This window comes from Balaenoptera physalus (assembly GCF_965194825.1).
Source record: "Balaenoptera physalus genome assembly, chromosome: 20".
NCBI lineage: Eukaryota > Metazoa > Chordata > Mammalia > Artiodactyla > Balaenopteridae > Balaenoptera > Balaenoptera physalus.
The window spans coordinates 25,457,800-25,477,931 of NC_138901.1; the positions used below are offsets into that span (position 1 = coordinate 25,457,800).

Here is a 20,132-nt window from a genome sequence, read left to right on the forward strand (position 1 = left end):
ACACTAAGTGAAGTAAGTCAGACAGAGAAAAATATCATATGATAATCACTTATATGTAGAATCTAAAATATGACACAAATGAACTTATCTACAAAACAGAAGCAGACTCACAGGGGAGTTCCCTGGTGGCCTAGTGGTTAGGATTCCGTGCTTTCACTGCCATGGCCTCAGTTCAATCCCTAGTCATGGAACTGAGATCCCACAAGGCTGTGCAGAGCAGCCAAAAGAAAAAAACACTCACAGACATAGAGAACAGACTTGTGGTTGCCAAGGGGGGAGGGAAGGATTGGGAGTTTGGGATTAGAAGATGCAAACTATTATATATAGAATGGATAAGCAACAAGGTCCTACTGTATAGCACAGGGAACTACATTCAATATCCTGTGATAAACCATAATGGGAAAGAATACGGAAAAGAATGTACATGTGTGCATAACTGAATCATTTTGCTATACAATAGAAATTAACACATCATTGTAAATCAACTATACTTCAATAAAATAAATTTTAAAAGCCATTTAGGGGACAATTGTGAATATTTGAGCATGGGCTGAATGTTAGATCATGTTAGGGAATTGTTCATTTTTTTTAGGTGAGATCATTATATTGTGATTATATAGGAGAATGCTGTTATTCTTAGAAGTATGCTCAAGTATTTAAGGGTGAAGTGTTAAGATATCTGAAACTTCTTTTCAATGGTTCAGCCAGTTAAAAGAAGGGGTGAGAGATAGATAAAGCAAATGCGGTAAAATATTAATCTAGGTGGATCTAGGTGCAGGGTGTATGAGTGTATTCAGTAACATTGTTTCAAGCTTTCTTTGACAATTTTAAAAATAAAACTTTGGGATTTATAAACAATTAAGTAAAAATTCCTCAGGTAAAATAAGAATAGGTGGATGCTTTCTTAACATGGCAAAAGATTTACCTTTCAAGCCAAAGCCAGCATTATGCAAAACTCCATTATATCCAGGAACAAGATAAGAATGCCCACTGCTATTATTTAATATTATCATGAAAGTATTAATAAATGCAATAAAATTAGCTTATGGACTAAAAAAGATATATAACTAAAAGGGTAATTAAAAATATACTTATTTACAAGACGTAATAATTGCATATTTGGAAAAACTAAAATGTTTTAAATGGGAAACTATTAGAAACTGAGATTTTAGTAGGGTAGCTAGTTACAAAATAAATATTTTAAAAATAATAATAATTATGTTATAATCTAATGACCACGCACTGTTTTACCCCTTTGCCAAGAGCTTTGTGTGTATCATCTCATTTAATACTCACAACAACATAATAAAGACGTTCCATTACTCCACCCAATTAACAGATGAATTAGCTGAGGGCAAAAGCAACTTGCACAGTTGGTTGGTGTTAGATACAGGATTCAAAACCAGACCACACTTTTTTTTTTTTTTTTTTTAAACTTTAGTTTTTTTTTTTTTTTTAATGTATTTTTTTTAAACGCATTGTTTATTTATTTATTTATTTTTGGCTGTGTTGGGTCTTCGTCTCTGTGCGAGGGCTTTCTCTAGTTGTGGCAAGCGGGGGCCACTCTTCATCGTGGTGCGCGGGCCTCTCACTATCGCGGCCTCTCTTGTTGCGGAGCACAGGCTCCAGACGCGCAGGCTCAGTAATTGTGGCTCACGGGACTAGCTGCTCCGTGGCATGTGGGATCTTCCCAGACCAGGGCTCGAACCCGTGTGCCCTGCATTGGCAGGCAGACTCTCAACCACTGCGCCACCAGGGAAGCCCCAGACCACACTTTTAAACACTACATTACCCAGTTTTCTATAAGCCAACAACCATGAGTCAAAACGTAATGAAAGAGATTTCCCTGGTGGTGCAGTGGTTAAGAATCCGCCTGCCAATGCAGGGGACACGGGTTCGATCCCTGGTCCAGGAAGATCCCACACTCCGGGGAGCAACTAAGCCTATGAGCCACAAGTACTGAGCCCACACGCTGCAACTACCGAGCCCGCATGCTGCAACTACTGAAGCCCACGCCTAGAGCCCATGCTCTGCAACAATAGAAGTCACTGCAATGACAAGCCCGGGCACTGCAATGAAGAGTGACTCCTACTCTGTGCAACTAGAGAAAGCCCGTGCACAGCAACGAAGACCCAACGCAGCCAAAAATAAATAAATAAATAAAAGAATTAAGAAAAACCAGTATATTAGGGAAGTACAAATAAATAGAGATAAATTTCTTATTCTTGACTAGAATAATTCCACATTGTGAAAATGGAACTTCACCCTATATTAATGTATAAATTCAATACAATAACTACATAAATGAACCCACAACAAAATTTTTTTTTCATTTGTCAAAATGACTCTAACTGCAAGTAACACATGAGAATAGCAAGGAAAATATTATACATAAGGAGAGCCATACTACTAGAGAATAAAATTATTGTAAAGCTAGAGGTAACTAAAAGCATGTTATTGATTCAAGAATAAGCAAATAGGTAAATGGAATAAACCAAAGTCCAGAAATACATGGGACTTCCCTGGTGGTCCAGTGGTTAAGAATCCGCCTTCCAATGCAGGGGACGCAGGTTTGATTCCTGGTCGGGGAACTAAGATGCCAAGGGGCAACTAAGCCCACACACCGCGACTAAGCCTCTGCGCAGCAACTAGAGAGCTCGCCGTGCCGCATCTACTGAGCCCGAGCACTCTAGAGCCCAAGCACCACAACTAGAGAGAAGCCCACGTGCCACAACAAAAGATATCGTGTGCCGCAGCTAAGACCCGACGCAGCCAAATAAATATTAAAAACAAACAAAGTCCAGAAATACTTGAGTGGAATTTTATGTGGAATTTTCACTATTTTGTTATATATTTCTGTAACACCTGAATTTTCTAAAATGGCATTCAGAACAAGATAGACATATTTAAACTATTCAAGTTATAGACATGCCTGTAGAAAAAAGGCCTTTACTTCCTCTTGGTTAAGTTCAACCATCTGATCAGACCCGTCTCAGCTTGGAGTTTTGATTTACCAAAGCTGGCTCCAGCTAGGGACAGCATTTTGTGATGCAGTCATTAATAGGAATTGTTCGGTAGGAGAGTCCTAACAAAATGTTCAACAGCCTAATTTTTAACAGACGACTACAAATGTTCTACACTGTTAAAGTCACACTGTTTATGTGCTTACGTGGGGATATTAAAGTTATAATTGTATGGGTCTGCTATTCTGGTTGGACCATATTTGAGAAACATTCGAAAAAGGGCCAAAATCCAATTTATAAAGTCAGTGAGAAATAAGGAAATGAGCTTGTCATGTGTATCAGCTGATGGCAACTTGTCACTTCAAGCCAGGTGAAGCTGTTAACCCTGCCAAGTGGTTCTCCTAGTCCAAGTACAGAGAGCTTTGGGGCCAGGCAGAAACTAGAGAGGCAGCCTGAGTCCTGAGTCAAAGGTGGTGATCCTCATTGCCCCAAAGCACTCTTGTACCCTAGCAAGTAGAGTCTGATGTTAAGCTGTCTCTGCAGACAGTGGAAACCGATTAGTCAAGATTTTCCTTTTGCCTAAAAAAGTAGTCTCATGATTCTGTGTGCTTTATTACAAGAATCCCTTGTGAACCATGACACTTTGACAGCATAGAAACATCTACAAAGAGAAAGATTTAAATATTTAAAGATGCATCAGAACTTTTAAAAATGTCTGCGCAGTGAAAAAACACCTGAAATCAATATGGTAGTATTGGACTACTGAAATGGTTCCTAACAAATAAGAGAGCAAAGGTTTAATCTTAATTCACCTATGAGAAAACCACCAAGACACCAAGTAACAAATGGGCACAGAATATGAAGAAATGACTGGCCAAAGAATAAGTACATTTAGTAGGTGAACACACAGGAGAATATTTGTTCTCACCTGTAAGTTAAAAAGATTGATATTGAAAATAACACTGAAGTAGCATTTTATGCCTATTAAGTTAATAACCAAAAAGGGTGGAACTTCCCTGGTGGCACAGTGGTTAAGAATCCGCCTGCCAATGCAGGGGACACTGGTTCGAGCCCTGGTCAAGGAAGATCCCACATGCTGCAGAGCAACTAAGCCGGAGCGCCACAACTATTGAGCCTGCGCTCTAGAGCCCGTGAGCCACAACTACTGAGCCCACGTGCCACGACTACTGAAGCCCGTGAGCCTAGAGCCCGTGCTCCGCAACAAGAGAAGCCACCGCAATGAGAAGCCCACGCACCACAACGAAGAGTAGCCCCCGCTCGCTGTAACTAGAGAAAGCCCACGCGCAGCAACGAAGACCCAACGTAGCCAAATAAATAAATATATTAATTAATTAATTTAAAAAATAAATAAATAACCAAAAAGGTTTGGTGAAATTGTGGGCAAAGGTGATATATACACACTACTTTTAAATATTTTAGTCAGGAATTTTTGGTTGCAAGTAACAGAAACTTAGTCAAATTATTTACATAATAACTATGAGTTATTATGTAATTATATAATACCTATGAATTGCTTCACTGTATTAAGAACACAAATAACATCATCTTTTTTTCCTTGGACTAAATTAGAATTGGCTATACCCCATCCTCTACTGTGATTGGTAGAAAGTCAGAAAAACATTCTGACGGAGCTCCTGCCTCCTCTACTGGCTAGACTAAGAGCCTTAGAGGCAAAAGAGACTTCTGCCTCCAATAACAATGGACTGGGCAATTCAGACCAACTTTCTCACTGATGACAACTAGAAAAGCTGAACAACAGCAACAACAAATCTGCCTGAAAGGATCAGATGGCTACCAAGACAGTGAAGAATTACTGGGACTGGATTCAAGAGATAACGGAGGCTAAGGATGGAGGCTACTTTTTCCTCTGGATGTGTTTGCTGATTCCTAAGTGGGCGGCTCACAGGTTGAGCGTGTTTATCTCAGCCCCTTGGGGTTAAGGGAATAAACGTTAGAGTCCAAGATCCACCGTGAATGGAGATGGGCAGGGGGGTTCCTGATGAATCTCCTTTGCTTTGCATTGGAACTCCAATGGCTTACACCTCGGAGGAGTGAACCAGAATCAGATAGGAATTCCCAGGCATGGCCACAAGGCTTCCCGTCATCTCTTGAAGTTGGATTGAGGCAATCCCGCATTGCTAGTGAACCCAGTGCCTAGCAGAACTAAACATAAATCATCTCTGGCAGAAGTTATCCTAGGTCTCAGATTATTTTCACAAACTATTTTGTAAAGACATTTCTTGGCACATGTGGAGATAGCATTTTTAAAAAGAGGAAAATAAGGCAATAAAAACACAGGGCTTCAGATACTGGAGTTATCAGACATATATTGTAAAGTAAATAGACTTAGTATTAAAGAACTATAAATTAATTACTGAGAATTTTAACACAAAATTGGAGAATACAAAAAGAAACAGACAGAAATTTTAGAAATACAAAATAAAATAACACTATTGAAAAGTTAATTTAACAGACAATTAGACAAGACTGGAAGATAAGTCAGACTATAACTGCCAAGGCGGGTGGAGGGGCGGGAGGAATAAATTAGGAATTTGAGATTAACAGATATACACTGCTATATATAAAACAGATTAATAACAAGGACCTACTGTATAGCACAAGGAAATATATTCAGTGTCTTGTAATAACCTATTATGGAAAAGAAACTGAAAAAGAATAGATATATATATGTATATGTATAACTGAATCACTTTGCTGTACACCTGAAACATTGTCAATCAACTATACTTCAATAAAAAAATAAAATAAAATAAGAAGATAACTGCCAAAATGAATGACAGAGGAACAAAAGATCTCAAATTACTGAAAAGAATTAAGGACACAGAGGATACAGTGAGTATTGGAGTATTAGAGGAGAGAGAATGGGGCAGAGTAATACTTGAAGAAAAAAAATGATTGAAAACTTTCCAAATTAATGAAGGAGATTTCAAGAAATTCTATTTAAGCCACAAGGAAGAAAATTTAAAAATAAACACACACCAAAGAACATTACATCAGTAGTCAAAATTAAAATACAAGGAGAATCGAGGCTAGTCACACTTGGGTATCAGCTATTGCCTTAATGTGCTAGTCCTCCAAGAGTAACTGCTGACTTTACTCACTGGCTGTGGCCCTCATGGCATAGTCAGTCACCAGGTTAGTGACACGTATCAGATTGACTTACACAACTGTTAGATCCACTTATGCCCACAGATTAGGGGAATGTTTAGGAGACGTCTGTTACAGGAGTGTGTAGAAGCTGTCAAGTGACCTAAATTCTAGTCTTGGCCTGACTTTCTCAGTGACTTATTCTGGTTCCATGAAAAGGCTAGTCTTTCCCACCTGATAGTCTTTGGTGGCTTTTTTTTTTTACATTTTATTTTTATTTTTTATTTATTTTATTTTGTTTATTTATTTTGGCTGCACCGGGTCTTAGACGTGGCACATGGGATCTTTAGTTGTGGCTTGTGGACTTCTTAGTTGTGGCATGCATGTGGGATCTAGTTCCCCGACCCGGGATCAAACCCGAGCCCCCTGCATTGGGAACGCGGAGTCTTACCCACTGGACCACCAGGGAAATCCCTGGTGGCTTTTTAAAGATTTGTTTTATTCAACAAGTGGAGTACCTGCTATGTCACTCTTCTGCACAAGTGAACAACTTTTACACTGTAATGGGGGGAGATGGACTGTGAAGATGATAAACATAGCTTTTTTTTTTTTTTTTAATTTATTTTGGCTGTGTAGGGTCTTCATTTCTGTGCAAGGGCTTTCTCTAGTTGTGGCAAGCGGGGGCCACTCTTCATTGCGGTCCGCGGGCCTCTCACTATCGCAGCCTCTTTTGTTGCTGAGCACAGGCTCCAGACGTGCAGGCTCAGTAGTTGTGGCTCACGGGCCCAGTTGCTCCGCGGCATGTGGGATCTTCCCAGACCAGGGCTCGAACCCGTGTCCCCTGCATTGGCAGGCAGATTCTCAACCACTGTGCCACCAGGGAAGCCCCAAACATAGCTTTTTAATTGGAGTGAGGGTAATGAAAATGGTTGCCTTCTCTCCCCAGTCACCGATGATACTTTGCGAAAGTTGATATGAAGCATTACCACTTAAAGAAGAACCAGAGCTTCTGCCCAGCTGTCAACCATGATAAATTGTGGAACCTCGGTCAGTGAGCAGACACGAGTAAATGCTGTCAAGAACAAGACTGGAGCGGCTCCTATAGCTGATGTGGTGCCATCAGGCTACTACAAAGTTCTGGGGAAGGGAAAGCTCCCAAAGCAGCCTGTCAAGTGAAGGCCAAATTCTTCCGCAGAAGAGCCGAGATTAAGGGTGTGGGTGGGGCATGTGTCCTGGTAGCTTGAACCCACATGGTGGGAGATTAATTAAATGTTAACAAGTGCTTTTCAATAAATAAATAAATAAAATACAAGGAGAACAGCCAGAAGATAAAAGATTACCTTTAAAAGAGATTACTGGGCTTCCCTGGTGGCGCAGTGGTTGGGAGTCTGCCTGCCAATGCAGGGGACACGGGTTCGAGTCCTGGTCTGGGAAGATCCCACATGCCGCGGAGCAACTGAGCCCATGAGCCACAATTACTGAGCCTGCGCATCTGGAGCCTGTGCTCCGCAACAAGAGAGGCCGCGATAGTGAGAGGCCCACGCACCGCGATGAAGAGTGGCCCCCGCTTGCCACAACTAGAGAAAGCCCCCGCACAGAAACGAAGACCCAACACAGCCATAAATAAAATAAATAAATAAAATTTAAAAAAAGAAAATGCTCCCTATTAAAAAAAAAAAAAAAAAAAAGAGATTACTAGTTAACTTTCCAGCAGATTATACAGGAAGCCAGAGACACTGAAATATCTTCTATACCATCAGAATTATTCAAAAATGAAGGTGCATAAAGGCATTTTCAGACAATCAACATTTAAGGGAATCTGTCACCAGTACACTTGCACTAAAGTAACTATTAAAGGCAAATTACTCCAGAAGGAAGATCATAAGGAAAGAAGGAAGAGAAATAAAAATGACAAATAGGTGGGTAAGTCTAGATGACTACTGACTGTATAAAATAATACTGTTTTGTTCCTAAACAAAACAGTAAAAAAAATCATAAAGCACAATATAACCAAAAAAGGGTAAAGTAATGACATGTAAATCAGGAAAGGCAGCGAACAGACTAAAAGTGTTCCAAGGTCTTTGCATTGTCTAGGAAGAAGATTAAAAATACCAAGTAATTTTAGACTTTGATAGGTCAAGAATATGTTCTAATCTATAGAGTAACTACTATAGAAATAGTACAAATAAGAAATAATATTCATAGGAAAATGGGATAATAAAAAAAATAATACAAAATAGTGCAAGAACAGAGAAGAACATAGATCAGGTAAAACAAATAGAAAGCACTCACTGAGATGTTAGATTTAAACCAATTGTATCAATAATTACATAAATGTAAATTGATTAAATGCTCCAATTAAAACATAAGGTAATCAGGCTGGATGGAAAAAAGAAGCCCAATTATACACGGTTTGCAAGAGACACATCTAAAACAGTGATATAGAAACACTGAGAGTAAAAGGAAAGATAAATATACCAAGTGTAATGAAGATAAAGTTGATATCTCTATATTAAAATCAAATGAAGTAGACTTTTAAGACAAAAAGCCAAAACCACAGATAAATACCTCAAGTTATAAAATATTCAGTTCACAGGAAGAGATAACAATTCTTTATTCTAATAACATAGCCTCAAAATACATAAAGCAAAATCCTGAAAGAATTAAAAGGAGAAATAGACATATCCACAATCATGGTGTGAGATTTTAACATACTACCTGGCTCAGCAACATAGGTTCCTTTCAAGAGTAAACTTGCAATCAGAGTAAATATATAACATTCAGAATTGTTCAAGCTGGCTTAGGGAGCAGTTTGTGCCTCTCACCTAGGGGGTACTACTCATTCCTCCATCTACGCAATAGATGTGAAATAAACACTAATCGCACAGTGATTTTAAAGATGAAACCAAGCATCAGTTACTTCAATTCGGCCATTAGTGTGACCACTTTGAGTTTTTCATTAGTGTTTAAAATTTAAAACAGTGCAAACTGCCACGTATATTTTGTTTGGTAAGTGTGAATTTACCACTTATGGATTAATTCATACATAAAATATTTACCCAGTTTGCATATCTTTAAAAATTGTAGGGCTTCCCTGGTGGCGCAGTGGTTAAGAATCTGCCTGCCAATGCAGGGGACACGGGTTCGAGCCCTGGTCTGGGAAGAGCCCACACGCCGCGGAGCAACTAAGCCCGTGAGCCACAACTACTGAGCCTGCGCGTCTGGAGCCTGTGCTCCGCAACGGGAGAGGCCGAGACAGTGAGAGGCCCGCGCACCGCGATGAGGAGTGGCCCCCGCTTGCCGCAACTGGAGTAAAGCCCTCGCACAGAAACGAAGACCCAACACAGCCAAAAATAAATAAATAAATAAATAATTTTTAAAAAAATTGTAGTTTTTAAAAACTGTCTTCAAATGAAAAGAAAGCAAGACAACAGTAACTGTCATTGGTATTACATATTATTACTGAAAATAATTCTGTCCTATAGAGAAGGGGAGTATTAAAAAATGATCAGCTGATGATGTCAAATATGCTAGAGTCATAACTTCTCCAAGAGGTCATGTCAGTTGTATTCCCAGTACCTAGTATGATGCCTCGCACGTGGTAGGATTATCAAACTTTTGTGGAATGAAATATTATGAATAAAATGTCCCACACAATCAAAAAAATATTGGCGTTATCCTCAAACGGAGTTGGATTCCAACCTGCTCCTTCCATTGTAGTCCTTGGGCAAACTTCATTTCATTCTCCATTTCCACAACTATAGCATGGACATAATCCTTCAAAGAGTGCTTCGGGACTTCCCTGGTGGCGCAGTGGTTGAGAGTCCGCCTGCCGATGCAGGGGACACGGGTTCAAGCCCTGGTCTGGGAAGATCCCACATGCCATGGAGCGGCTGGGCCCGTGTGCCGCAACTGCTGAAGCCCGCGCACCTAGAGCCCGTGCTCCGCAAAGGGGAGAGGCCACCGCAATGAGAAGCCCACGCACCGCAACGAAGACCCAACGCAGCCAAAAATAAATAAATAAATAAATTTAAAAAAAAATAAAAAAAAAAAATAAAAAAAAAAAAAAAGAGTGCTTCTGTGAGCACTAGTGGCACAATCTAGAACAGGACCTATACGTAACGTATACGTAACCTATACGTAGTAAGTGCTCCACACTGAATGAAATGAAATGAATTTACCAACTAACAGCCCTCTTGTCTGTATTTCCCATCAGTCTGAAAACTGTTTTTGGAGACACCCTGCTCAACATAACGCTGCTTCATTTTCCCTGACTCATATGCCACATGCTGCATTTGCCGATGAAGGTCCTGCGGTATTACCAAAGAATAAAAAACATGAAAACCTAGATTATTCCTGCCAGATGAATAATATGAATCATATTATATGAATAATATATGAATGATATTCATAATATGAATGATTGAATAATAATATGAATAACAGTATAATGGAATAATAATTCCATTTTTCCTAAGTCACTGGCATTTTAGTTTTAAATAAAACTTACTAATATGCAAAAAAAAAAACCTAACATTTACTGAGTTTACTGCATGCTACTGTAGTGGTCATTTCCTGGGTTGGTAGGGTGTGTTGGAGTCAACTAGCCTATCTCAGAGGGACAAAAATCAGAAATACCTATTTCAAAGCCAGATACTTTTTAATAAAAAAGAAAACTAAAAAGGCAAAGAAAAGTTTAGAATAAATAGTTTCTTCGGAGGAAGAAACGTGAGTTCCCCAAGGCCACACAGGCCAGCCGCCTTAAGATCATAGAGATGTAAATTAAACAGCAACAACCTCAGTTAAAAGCCAGACCTTTTGTTCACGATTCCAGCTGTCCATATGTGAAAGGAAAGTCAAGTTTGCCGAGGACTTGCCAGCTTTAAATTCATAGGCACCAGTTTGGAGTCTGGCACCAGGACTCCTCATCACTCATTAAGGAATGCGGGGTGAGGGAGTGAGGAAGGTGCTGGAATGAAAGCCTTAGCCAGGGACTTTCGGCGACACAAGGGCTGCCTCCTTCCCCTCGCTCCGCCGCAGCCTCTGTACAACGTGTGCTTCATTTTAACGCTCATAAAACATCATCTGACCAACACGTTTTTGCATTGTCGGGAGACACCTTCCTTGTTAGTGTTAAATGATCGTTCTAGTTTTGAAAAATAAAAAGAAAACTTTGGGGATAAAAAGGCACAAAATGTATTTCTGATCCTTCTTCCTGGTTTATAAAAACTAAATGAGCCCTCCAAGTCTACTTTTCCCCCGGTGATTATTATGCTATTCCTTAGAGGCTTTAGCGCCCGGAGCCCCCAAAACAGACGCTCACTCTGCCTCGAGGCTGTCGCCTGAACCTGAAAACCTACTTTTCGAAATCCCTGACTCCAAAACCCCGGGCTGTTTTCTGAAGCTGCGTAAGAAGGAGCAGCCTCGGTTTCCCGACTGCCCAGAGCCCGCGGTCCCCTCGCCGGGGACCCACATCGCCAGGGACCCACATGTCCAGCCCTGGTCAGGGCGTCCGGGTTCCAGGCCGCCCCCCAACGCTCGGCACCACCGCGCTACGCACTCCAAGCACGAGAGGCAACCTCCACGTCGAATTTTCCACCTCGAAAACCAGTGTTCCCTGGAGCGCAGCGCTAGATAACGAGCAGGGGCTCTCAATACCGTCCCCAGGTACTGTCTCCTCGCTGCCCCACCTACGTAGGGGACCGGTTGGATTTAATTTAGAGACCGGCTGTCCCCTCCCTCGGCCCTGGCTTCCGCGGCCCCCGCACCTGGCCGATCCCCGACGGCGCGTCCGGCTGGCCAAGTCTGACCTCCCACTTTTCTCTGCTTCGGGGACACTCACCCGCACGAAGTCATCCCGAAACCCGCCGCCTAGCACGTTCCGAGGTGGTGGAGCCGGGCAGCCACCCCGCCGATTGTCCAGCCCTTGGAACCAACCCGGGGTAGAGGAAGCCGCTAGAGCTTGGGTCGGACCCGTCCACGTCACCGCCAACCCCCGCCCACCTCCTGGGTCTTGCCTTCCGCCCAGCTTGGCGCCAGTCCGTCCCAGCATCTCTGTGGTCTTTTGCGGACGACCGCACCTTGCAGGATCTTAGTTCCCGGACCAGGGATCGAACCCAGTGCCCCCTGCAGCGGAAGCCCTGAGTCCTAACCACTGGACCGCCGGGGAATTGCCGAAAAGGTGACAGTAATGACCACAGCCCCTGCTTGTGATAGATACTAGGCAAGGGCTTGGGGGCTAAACGCTTTATTTACGTTGTACCATTTATTCGTCGCAACAGCCCCAAGAGACGAGTGCTGTTATTAGCCCCACTTTTAGGACGGGGAAGCTGAGGAGAAGTGGGGTGATCAGCTAGTAGGTGGAAGAGCTGGGATTCGAAGTGAGTCTGGGTGACTCGGAAGCCCCGGGCGAGTGGAGCAGTTTCTGTCCCTTGTACGCGGAACCCCCACGCCGGCCAGACGCCACCTTGTTGGTGGTCCGAGGTGAAAGAAGGGGCCTTTCTGCGGAGAACCGCGTGGACCCGGCGTTTTACCCCGCGGCACCCGCGCTTCCCTTCTCCCGGCCGGGTCACCCGCCCTGGGTTCTCGGAGCCCGTCCTCGCAGCGCTCTTCGAACGCGTAGCGCACCCTACCCAAGGGCTGCGGTCCCGCTCCCGCGCTTCTCTCCCAACTTCCCAGCCTCGGTCGGGGACCACTTCTCCCGCTCGGTGGGTAAACGGAGTTCCCGCTCCACCTTAAGGAGCAACAAAATCCCCGCGCCCACCTCTAGCCTCCCTACCATCACGGCCTCTCGCTTTCCTTCCCATTGAAACTGGGAAGGACAGGTATCCACCTGTCCGCGAGCCTCACTGCCTCCCGCGCAGCTCACACTTGAGTTCCGTCTTTGCCCCGCCTCCACCTCGCTCCCCACCCCACACCCCACCGGAACAGTTCTGGCAAAAGACGCGGGGAGGAAAACTGGAGTGGGTTGAATCCCTCTAACAGCCCCTTACAGCCACTTAATGCCTCTGTGTCTGGAAGAGTCTGGTGAATTCCGCATGAAATTAGCATTTGCCGGACCCTTTTCATAAGCCAGGTGCGGTGCTGGGCGGCTTCCTGTGGTTCATCTCAAGTGCCATTGTACTGTATTTTACTATGACCCAGCTTAAGTCACAAACATAACCTTGTTTTAAACTAGACAGAACACTGGCATTGGGCTTCCCAGGTGGCACCGTGGTTAAGAATCTGCCTGCCAACGCAAGGGACACGGGTTCGAGCCCTTGTCCGGGAAGATCCCACATGCCGCGGAGCAACTGAGCCCCTGCGCCACAGCTACTGAGCCTGCGCTCTAGAGTCTGCGAGCCATAACTACTGAGCCCATGCACCACAACTGCCGAAGCCCTTACGCCACAACTACTGAAGCCCGCATGCCTAGAGCCCATTTTCCGCAACAAGAGAAACCACCACAGTGAGAAGCCCGAGCACTGCAACGAAGAGTAGCCCCAGATCGCCACAACTAGAGAAAAGCCCGCGTGCAGCAACACAGACCCAACACAGCCAAAAATAAATAAATTAAATAAATAAATTTATTTAAAAAAAATAAAACAAAGGCATTTAAAATGCTTGCAAAATGACCGGTGTTTCTATGTGTATATAGTACGCACTTACTGATACCCCGCCGTGTCCCAAAAAGGAATTTAAGACAGAGACATAAAATAGAATGCCGTGCAAATAAAAGAGAAAAATGACAGTCAATGAAACCAAATAAGTCTGGAAAGAGATCTGCTACCAGAGGGATCTACAACCTTGCTGCAAGTGAGTCCCAAATTCGGCTCAGAGCTTCTCAGCAGCCAGCAGAAAAGAGAAACCCTGCTGGAGGGAGTTCTGAAGTAGCTATTATAGGTAACTGTTTTCTAGGAATAGCTGTGAAAAGGATACTATGCTTTCCTGGGCAAGACTAATCAGCAAAGCATTGTACGTTGTACTATTTGCCACGTACATGTAATAAAAACAACCCATCGTTTACCAAGGGCTTTCACATACATCGTCCTCCTTAATTCAACGCATAATAAAGCTGTGAACCGCTTCGCAGATGTGAAGACCCAGCCTGTGAGAGATTTCATGACTTGTTCAAACTTTTGTGGCCAGCCTCGAGCTAGGACTTGCACCCAGGAGTTGTGTCTCTAAGGCCAGTGCAGACTCCACTCTACCGCCCCCACCCCCAGCTCTATCTATATGGGGAGCTCTTCTTTTGACTTGGAAGTGGGACTGGATTAATTCAGCCAGATTAACTCTTGCCTCACAGAAGTACTGTTGAACCAAGAAGGACCCTGTGGGGTCCTCCTGGGCACAAAAGCCTTTTGGGTGTCCCCTATTTCTTTTTTTTACTTTCTATTTTTGAAATTTTTTATTTTTTTAAATTTTATTGAAGTATAGTTGATCAGGTCCCCCATTTCTTATTTGCAGAATAAAGGCTTCAGCCTTCTAGACCTTCCCTGAGTACCAATGGGCAGATTCAAATAAGGAAATAGGTAATGCAGAAACAAAGGAGGAACTATCAAGAAACTATAGTGCAGCGGTGGGGCAAGATCCTGGTTCCTCCTCAGGGAATATACATAACAATACCTTTGAGTTCTTCTACAGGAAGTAAGGCCCCCACCCAAGCGGAGGTGGTAACTTCAGGCTGAGCACAAGATTCTGTTGCCGACCAGGGTTCTTGGTCTTCTTCCCCATCAATAGAAATTGATTAAGAGGCCAAACAAGAAATTCAGGCAAGGCTTTATTGGGGCCCCTGCTGCAGCAGGGCGGGGGAGCAAAAACAAGTAACAGGTTCCCTTGCTGGCTCCAGAGGAGAGACGAGGGGGAATGAGCTGGTTCCTTAAGGCGGGGGGGGGGGGGGGGGGGGGGGGGTGAGGGTAGGAGGTGTGTCCAGGGGTCAAGCCAAAGGGGCGGCTTAGGAGGTTTACCCACCCTTTTGTCTGTGTTGAGTGCAGGGGACATGTGCATTACCCTGCTTTTGCTCCTGACACCCTGGTATTTGCTCCCGCTCTTCAGAAATGGCAGCTGAGGATTTTTTTCGTCTTTTTGTATCTTGTCCATAATTTGCCCCAACTGCACATGGACTCAGTTGTTTTTAGTCTCTTATAGTTTCTTTGTATTTTGTTGCTTGAGGAGACTTTTGTCCAGGTGCAAGCACTGCAGCAAAGTGTCCCAGGTCCCAAATCCCAGCCTGTCTCAATTCCTGGAATGCCAACCATTACCTCACTACCAGCCAGTTGGAAGAAAGTCATACACACTGCAGCCCTCACCCCAAATTTTGCCTATAAAATCTTCTCCCCAAAAACCATTGGGGAGTTAGGGGTTTTTGAGCATGAGCCACCCGTTCTCCTTCTTGGCTCTGAAATAAACCTTTCTCTGCTCCAAACTCCGAAGCCTCAGCTTGGCCTCATTGTGCATTGGACACAGAACTTTTCTTCAGTAACATTGTGACCTGTGATTTTGGTTCCAGGGTGCATTCTTTGTGATTGGCAGGAAGGGAAAGGGAAAGTTAGCTAAGTGAGGATGTTTGCTATTTTTCAGCTTGATTAGCCAGGGGTTTAAACACCAGTTCCAGGGGCTTCCCTGGTGGCGCAGTGGTTGAGAATCTGCCTGCCAATGCAGGGGACACGGGTTCGAGCCCTGGTCTGGGAAGATCCCACATGCCGCGGAGCAACTAGGCCCATGAGCCACAACTACTGAGCCTGCGTGTCTGGAGCCCATGTTCCGCAACAAGAGAGGCCGCGATAGTGAGAGGCCCCCGCTTGCCGCAACTAGAGAAAGCCCTTGCACAGAAATGAAGACCCAACACAGCCAAAAATAAAAAATAAATAAATAAAAATTAAAAAAAAAACACCAGTTCCCTATGGCAAAGCCTGGCTGTGGTCCCTGGGTGTCTAGACCCAGAGCCAAGCATTGTTCGCTGCTGCCCTGAGAGATAGGGAAGAAAGGGCCCCTCCAGTCTATCTGGAGCCCTAACATGTGGCCAGGTCTGTGCACATCTTACACCAGGTGCTGTCTGGGCCAGCCTGAGGGTAGCCTCTCCCAGGATGACTTCAGCCTTTTTCATGGTGGCTGGTTACTATGTATTTTACCACCATAACAAGACCTCCACTTCTCCCTATGTGTGGGCCCATTTCTGGCTGTCACTTGATAAATTGGCAAGTTCTTAAGTCATTTGAACCTCCTCTGTGCTTGGTTATTCCAGCCACTTCCAGTGTCCATTACACCCACCTCCATTACTGGTGTCACTGGGTCAAAGGCCAAACTCTTTTTTTTTTTTTTTTTTAATTGAAGTATAGTTGATTTACAATGCTGTGTTTATGACTGCTGTACAGCAAATTGCACAAAGTAGGCACTGTTCATTGACTGGGTGGATGATTACCTTGAGTGGTGGAATTGTTTTCTCATCCACATAGTCACTAGCCCTTCCTCCTCCCCAAATCTAGTCCTTGCTGATGCTCAATAAATGTATGCTGAAATTATTTTTATGTAAATTTATTTATTTATTTATTTTTGGTTGCATTGGGTCTTCGTTGCTGTTCTCGGGCTTTCTCTAGTTGTGGCGAGCAGGGGCTACTCTTCGCTGCAGTGCGCGGGCTTCAGGCTCTAGGCGCACAGGCTTCAGTAGTTGTGGCTCTCGGGCTTAGTTGCTCCGTGGCATGCGGGATCTTCCCGGCCCAGGGCTCGAACCCGTGTCCCCTGCATTGGCAGATGGATTCTTAATCACTGAGCCACCAGGGAAGTCCTATGTTGAAATTTAAAAAAAAAAAAAAAAAAAGAAGAAGAAGATGCAGGTCAGCTGTTCAAAGGACTGAAGGAGCAGGGACAAAATACCCTGGTGTTGGTTTGCAAAGTAGCCCACATACACGGAGGGCAAGGAAAGACTGAAGAAAGAAGCAGACCACTCCAGATTGGTAGCTGGCAATTTTACTAAGCAAGGGAACTTACAAGGCTTGTCTTGAGCAGCAGCAAGACAAGTAGATCTCAGCATCCATCTGCCAGAATCTTAAGTTTATATAGAGGCCTTAACAGGGTTCAATCACGTATACCGTGGTTGATGGTCCCAACAACACCTTACTCTCTCAAGGCTGTCCTTGGAATGGCTCCCGCTGTGGGAACAATGTACAGAGTGTACCTTCCAAGGACAGGGGAGGGGGCAAGGAGCTGCCTACATCCACCTCGAGACTCAACCAGCGGCCATGTCCTCTTGATTACCTCCTCCAACACCAGGCTTGCCATAATCTCAAAAGGCAAGTGGTGTCTTTTGCTCGAGAATAAGAATTAAGCTCTAGATGTACAGGGTTGGGCCCTCAAGGAGGGAAGGTTCTAAATAAATTATGCTATGATCTTGGTGAGGCTCAAAGGTTGTTCAAGGTCTCACATGCTATTCCTTCTCCCCGAAAGACTCCTCCAACCCTCCGTGCTTCTTTTGTCTGGCTTCTATTTTCAGTCTCTGGTTACATGTCACTTCCTCAAAGTGGCCTTTTCCAGAGCAGGTGTAACAAGGAAGGACTCCTTGTTCAATCTGTTTCTTTGACTTTAACCTTTGCTTTTCGTTGATTTTGTTATTATAATCATACCTGCCTCAGGGAACCCTGCCCACCTGTGAATGGCTGCAAGAAAAAAGAAACTAACACATCCCCTCCCTGAGCCTGGCCATTCCAGCAGATGTTTTGCAAGACTGATGGCCCTTTTACTTTTACTTCCTTACTGCCTCTCCCTCTCTGATTCTATAAGAGAAACTGGCATCCAGGCCCAGATAAGATGGTTTTTCAGAGACTCTAGTCTGCCATCTTCTTGGTCTGCCGGCTTTCTGAATAAAGTCGTATTCCTTGCCTCAACACCTCCAATTCATTGGCCAGTTGTGCGGTGAGCAGAGCAAGCTTGGACTCGGTAACACAGGGACCAGGTCAAATTCTTCTTTTGGTGTCCTTGTAGCACCCAGTACTTTCTGGTCACCGTCCCGGGCAGAGTTTGTAAGTTATATTAATGTGTTCATGTGCGCGTGTGTGTGTGTGTGTTTGCTGCCTGTTTCCAACATTCCCTGAAATAAGGAACATTACCACTTCTGTTTTGCTCTCCAGTTTATCCCTAGCATAGGAGCTGGCTCATAGTTAATGTTCAAAACTATCTCATGGAGAAAGGAATGAACGCGTTTTACCATTTGATGCTCAGAACAATCTCGGGCCTTCAGTGTTGTGTTTGTCTCATTTTCACCTGAGGAAAGTGAGCTCAGAGACTTGTGAGGGGAGGCAGAGGGACTGGAGCCGGGTCTGCTGGATCTAAAGCCCTATACCTCCCCTGCTGCCTGTGTAGAAGGGAGGGTCCAGGTTAGTGATTATGGGAGAAACAGAAAGAGACAGAAGAGACAGGAAGACAGGAAGAGACAGAAAGAAAGTCAGGAAGGATCAGGGCCAAGTCTGGAACAGTGAAGCAAGGACTGAAGTGGAGGAAACTGCCTTGCTGTCTTTAGCCTTAACTTGACAGTCAAGAAGGGAGTCACTGGGAATTCCCTGGTGGTCCACGGGTTAGGACGCTGCGCTCTCACTGCTGAGGGCTCAGGTTCAACCCCTGGTTGGGGAACTAAAATCCCATAAGCTGCATGGTGCGGCCAAAAAAAAAAAGAAGTGCCTCACTGATGAGGACCGAGGCGAAAAGTATGCAGACTTGAAAGGCTATGGATTTCTTCTCAATTGTCTTCTGAATTGTCTGGATGCCTTCAAGAGGCAGAGTGTACTGGTTCAAAGGTGAACTCCAGAGCCTGGCTCTGCTCCTGCCCCCTACCTGCTGTGTGGCCTTGGACAAGTTACTTAACATCTCTGTGCTTCAGTACTCTCAGTTGTAAAAATGTAGATGATAATAGCACTTACCTCATGAGATTGTTTTAAGAATTAAGTGAGTTAATACATGTAAAGTGCTTCAGACAGTGCCTGCAAGTGATACTCTTCACAGTAAGTGTTGGCAATTATTATTTGAAGGGCAGCTTTTTTTTTTTTTAATTTTTGAATTTTATTTTATTTTTTTATACAGCAGGTCCTTATTAGTCATCAGTTTTATACATATCAGTATATACATGTCAATCCCAATCGCCCAATTCATCACACCACCACCACCACCCCCGCCGCTTTCCCCCCTTGGTGTCCAAACGTTTGTTCTCTACATCTGTGTCTCAATTTCTGCCTGAAGGGCAGCTTTTGTGCTTTGAAGTCTCTGTAACTACTAGGGTTTAAGTTAATATTTTTTAAATTTTATTTTTTATTGAAGTATAGTTGATTTACAATGTTGTGTTAATTACTGCTGTACAGCAAAGTGACTCAGTTATACATATATATATATATATATATATACATTCTTTTTCATATTCTTTTCCATTATGGTTTATCGCAGGATATTGAATATAGTTCCCTGTGCTATACAGTAGGACCTTGCTGTTTATCCATTCTATATATACCAGTCTTCATCTGCTAATCCCAAACTCCCAATCCTTCCCTCTCCCAACCCCTCCCCCTTGGCAACCACCATTCTATTCTCTATGTCCCTGATTCTCTTTCTGTTTCATAGATAGGTTCATTTGTGTCATATTTTAGATTACACATATAAATGATATCATATGGTATTTGTCTTTCTCTTTCTGACTCACAAATTAATATTGAATTTAGTGAAATCACAACTACAAGCTCCATATTCAATGAACAAATCTTATTATTTGTGGTGGAATGAATTATGGGTTCCAATACTTCACTCCCCTGTAGTGAAGTACATCACTACTACATCACATGCTTGCCATGGCCTCAGGGTGGGCCAAGCCCAGCAACCTTGGGTTCAGTCATAACATTTGCTTTAGCCAAGTGGATATTAACAGAGGCTGAAACATGTTTGTGTGGTGGCTTTTTCTCCTGAGTTCCAGTGATCTGCCCTTAGAAGAACACGCCCCGGGTAGCTGTTGTTCCTTCAGCTTTGACTCTAGAAGAAGACCCAGGAAGGGGATTCAAACCGAACCCATGACCAGGAGCCAAGCCCAAC

The 20,132-nt window shown here is 43.8% G+C and overlaps 2 long non-coding RNA genes across 2 annotated transcripts in view; one reads left to right on the forward strand and one right to left on the reverse strand.

Annotated features, from left to right (window-relative positions):
* The window catches only part of LOC309650459, a 369,298-nt gene that overhangs the window by 9,692 nt on the left and 339,474 nt on the right, over positions 1–20,132 (forward strand). The window lies entirely within an intron of this gene.
* On the reverse strand, positions 6,359–11,725 carry LOC309650458. Its single transcript, XR_014257581.1, has 2 exons — positions 10,181–11,725; positions 6,359–9,894 (listed from the first exon to the last, which is right to left on the reverse strand). It is a non-coding gene; the product is annotated as an uncharacterized lncRNA (long non-coding RNA).